The 5000-nt window shown below is 35.3% G+C and overlaps 1 protein-coding gene across 1 annotated transcript in view; it reads left to right on the top strand.

Annotated features, from left to right (window-relative positions):
- The window catches only part of LOC135205067 (uncharacterized), a gene marked incomplete at its 5' end in the record, with an annotated part of 263853 nt that overhangs the window by 142268 nt on the left and 116585 nt on the right, over positions 1 to 5000 (top strand).

The raw sequence follows: 5000 nt of genomic DNA on the forward strand, positions 1-5000 counted from the left end.
TTCAACTAAAACTATAATATTATCTCGTTTATGATGATACAGTTTGTAAACCTTCTATGCTAGGGTACAGTTCAAATGAAAACTGATAGTATCTTATTTGCGATGGTGCAGTTTGTAATCCATTCTATGCTAGGGTACAATTCAGCTAAAACTCTATGGTAGTGTTTCGTTTGTGATGGTACAGTTTTTAATCCCTCTATGCTAGAGTACAGTGCCACTGCTCTGCATAAGACAGTGGTAAGCCAAGGCTAAGCTAGGGGACCTTTCCTTCAAGGTTAAGGTACTGGTGACTTCCTTTAAGGGTCCCTGAATAGCCCACAATTCCCCATTTTTAGGGTATAGTTCCACTGCTCTGTGTCAGACATTCTGAGGGACCTTTCCTTCAAGGTTGAGGCACAGTTGATCCCCCTGGATCGCCAGTTTCAATTCCCTGGCTACATAGGCCTCTCCTGGGCCTGCTGGACAAAGGCCTCAGTGTATTGGTGGTGGATCTTGTCCAGTAATATCTATTCGATCTTCATGAAGCTCCAAGATTTGGCTCACATCATTAATAGTATGCTAAAAGGAGCCTTTAACATGTTTGTCTGTGTACGGTTATGCTGAATCCTGCGAAACATAATTGTTTTGAGATAAAAGTGTATGTCCAGAGTGAATTGTAAATACTCTCTCTCTCTCTCTCTCTCTCTCTCTCTCTCTCTCTCTCTCTCTCTCACTGATAATGTAAGTTCTCAAGTACAAATTTTAACGAATGTTTTAACCAAATGTATTGATAAATGTGCTCCAATAGTAACGAAAGTAATCACCCGCCCCCCTAAACCCTGGATAACTAATAACATCAAACAAAATATAATAATAAGAGATAAATTACAAAACGATATCAAGAAGGATAGGAATAATACAATATTGAGAAATAATTTTAAAGAGAAAAAGAAGGAAGTAAAAATTGAAATGGATAACAGTATGAAACAACACTACAGGAACGAACTTAAAAGTAATATAAATAACTTACGTACTTCCTGGAAAATAGTGCGTTCAATTCTGCCCAATAATACTAACAAAGAATCTCAAATAGAAAATGAAGATTTAACTGACAAGGCAGAGAAATTTAATGAGTATTTTGCGAATATAGGAAGAAAGACATATGAAAGAACGCAAGAAGAACTGGCCAGGAATAATAGAAGAGCACAAACCGATGAAATGAATACATTCCCAAACAATCAGTTATATTCTTTTAAACCGTCACCTGTTGACTGCGATACTGTCATTCTAGTCATTAGTTCTCTCAAAGAGTCAAATACGTACGGATCCGATGGCATACCGCTACGTTTTATAAAAGATACACTATATACGTTTTATAAAAGATACACTATATATAAAAGATACACTATATATAAAGGTTACATTACTATAATTATTAATATATCTATCGTAACTAATATCTACCCAGAAACGTGGAAAAATCCCCATGTTGTTCCTTATTTTAAAAACGGAGATAGAGACGAAATTTCTAATTACAGGCCAATTTCTTTACTCCCGGTCTTATCTAAAATATTAGAAAAGATAGTATCAAATCAGTTAACTGAATACTTAGAAAGTAATCACCTCATTTCTAAGAGTCAACACGGCTTTCGACCAAAACTATCAACGGAAACAGCACTATTAAAAATATCGGATAAAATCTACGATAACAGACAAGAAGAAAATTTCCCTTTTACTACTTCTCGATCTGTCGAAAGCTTTTGATAGTGTTAACCATGAAATTTTGCTGGGTAAATGTCAGACACTTTATATAGATCCATCCTGGTTCACAGACTATTTACGTAATCGAGTACAATCTGTCAGACTCAAAAATGTTGTCTCAACCCCCAAAAACGTCCGTTTTGGTGTACCTCAAGGTTCAATCCTATGACCAATTTTATTCAACATCTATGTAAATGACCTGAGAAATTTTTTAAGTGACTGTTTCATTGTCCAGTATGCTGATGACACTCAAATAATAATTGATGGCTACATCGATAACTTGGAAGATTTAGTACGCAAAGCTGAGGAGATTTTACATTGAGTGAAGATGTATTTTCAAATAAATGGCTTATTGTTGAATGAAAGTAAAACGCAATGTATATTCCTAGGCTCCAGGCAATATCTATCCGAAATCGGGGATAACATCAAAATCAATTTTAATGGGGCCATCATCGAACCTATGGAATCCGTAGAGAATCTTGGAGTGCACTTCGATAAATACATGACATTCGAAAAACATATTGATGAACTGCACAGAAAAGTTATGGGGACGCTTATTCATCTCAATAGACTAAAAAATTTATTCGAACCAGAAACCCGCCTAATCGTAGTGCAATCGTTAGTATTAAGTTTAATCCATTACTGCTATATAATATGGGGTTCAACAAGCAACGTCCTTATGCAACGAGTACAAAAACTTCAAAATTTTGCTGCTCGGGTGGCCATGGGTACAGTGAGAGAATATGATCATATATCTCCAATTTTGACTAGAACTGGGTTGGTTGAAAGTGAAAAACAAGTAAGTACACTTTTGATGTCTGTGTTTTTGTTTTTAAAGTTTTAAAAAATGTTTTTCCGAACTGGCTTTATCATTTTAGAACCGTTGACTCGGTGACAGGGATGACTACAAGACAAGCAAATAATCTAGTGTCCAGAAGAGCCAATACCGATATTGGATCAAGGGAAATAAATACTAAAGGTCCACAGTTATGGAATAGTTTACCTGGCTCATTGAAAGACGAAGAATCCCTAAGATCTTTTAAAAATAAACTAAGAAAACATCTTTTAAACAATAATTAGTCTTCGTAGATAAGTTTTATTGGAAACAACCGTACCTGACATTAGCCACGTCTCACGTCAATAACCGCTTTTTAAGACATACCATTAACTATGAAGAACATTTTATGTTGGAGTAATTTTACTAATTATTGTTCTAGGAACAATGTTTTATTACCAAAATTACAATTTTCCTAATTCAAGTTTTATATATATATATGTATGTATGTGTGTATATTGTTTTAGTATACTATGATTTTATTGTTTTAATAGTTTTAATGTACGCTTTCTAACCTTGGTTGAACCTGATGTAAATAGAAAACCCAATGTATTATTGGAATAAAGGTTATTATTATTATTATTATTATTATTATTATTATTATTATTATTATTATTATTATTTTATTATTATCTCTCTCTCTCTCTCTCTCTCTCTCTTCTCTCTCTCTCTCTGTATATATATACTTACTACATAAAGTGACCTAACTACCAAACGCCAATTCCTTAATAACACAAAGCGAAACAAGCTCGTGACAGCCTACCAAGGTCACACAGGGTCTGATGGCCTGCCTCCCTCCCCCCATCGCCCCCCCCCCCCACCCCCCAACCCCCCAAAAGAAATAAATAAAACTTTCTCTTCTCTCTTCAAAAACCCTGGTGCTGACGAAGTTATGCATTAGACCCGGGTTGCATAATAGCTAATGGAAGGCAAATGAAAAGAGAGTGTGAAGTGCGCCTTTCTCTTCAGGAGCGTTCCTTGAGAGAGAGAGAGAGAGAGAGAGAGAGAGAGAGAGAGAGAGAGAGAGAGAGATTTACTCCGGAGTGGACGTTGGGAGTTTGATGGAAGGAGAAGAAGATGAAGAAGAAGAAGAAGAAGAAGAAGAAGAAGAAGAAGAAGAAGAAGAAGGGACATCTGTCAGTTCTGTGTCGTTTCAGATCGAGTCGAAATGGCTCTATGATTGTGGTTGTTTACAGTCGTTATTGCATTGAAGTTATATATTCGTATCTTTCGAATAGCCAGTCTCTCTCTCTCTCTCTCTCTCTCTCTCTCTCTCTCTCTCTCTCTCTCTCTCTTTTGTGGGGTTTCAGATCGAGTCGAAATGATTATTTGAATATGACTTTTCAATCGATTTTTATTGATTTATGATATTAGGTATTTCAAATAGACACGGTCTCTCTCTCTCTCTCTCTCTCTCTCTCTCTCTCTCTCTCTCTCTACGTAATCAAATTTAAAACCACGTCACATCAACAACAAGCCTGGTTTAAAAAAAATATTCCATGAAAAAAACGTTGGGTATATTAACCACAAGAGATTATTTTGAACAAAGATTTAAAACAAAAGGTATTTTTTTTTACTTTAGCTAAAATGATTATGATAATGAATCATTTTTTTCTCTCTCCACCTGACGAGTCAAGTCCTCGGAGATTTTCCAAAAATTATTATTTTTTTGAAGCGTAATATTATGTAAATTGGAGGTGAAACGTTTTAAGTGGTAAAATTAAAATATTAATTAGTAAACACGTTCTTAAAAGTGACGGGCAATTAGGGCGAAAGAAAGAGGCTTCAACAGTTAGGTCACAATAGTAATAATAACAATATAGGGTGATTAAAAAAGAATGACCCTATTTCATGATTAAATATCATATGTAGGAAAAATAGCAAAAAATAAAACTAATAATACAAGTATTCTACTAACAGTCAAGTTTTATTTCACATGTTACAAGTGCTCAGTATGGCCACCCCTTGCAGCACGAACAACATCAATACGATATGAGAATTCTTCCCAAACAAGTTGAAGCACATCAGGATCAGTTGAATTGATCGCTGTTGCTATTCGATGTTTTAAGTTTTCCAGGTCAGTTGGCAATGGCGGAACAAAGAGAAGTCAGGAGATCTACGAGGCCAAGCACAAAGAGTACTTTCTTGGGCCCCTATCCGACCAATCCATCGCTAAGGCAGTTTTTCATTTAAAAATGCTCTAACTTATAAAAAACTGGGAAATCTGATCTTTCAAACACCCACTCCCTCATTCTGATTCATACATTTACTTACGAAATATTTGATCATGAAATAGGGTCATTCTTTTTTAATCTTTATATATAATAATATATAATTTTTTTTTTTTTTGTCTATCACAGTCCTCCAATTCGACTGGGTGGTATTTATAGTGTGGGGTTCCGGGTTGCAACCTGGCTCATATATT

Source organism: Macrobrachium nipponense, chromosome 48, assembly GCF_015104395.2.
Source record: "Macrobrachium nipponense isolate FS-2020 chromosome 48, ASM1510439v2, whole genome shotgun sequence".
Classification (NCBI taxonomy): Eukaryota; Metazoa; Arthropoda; class Malacostraca; order Decapoda; family Palaemonidae; genus Macrobrachium; species Macrobrachium nipponense.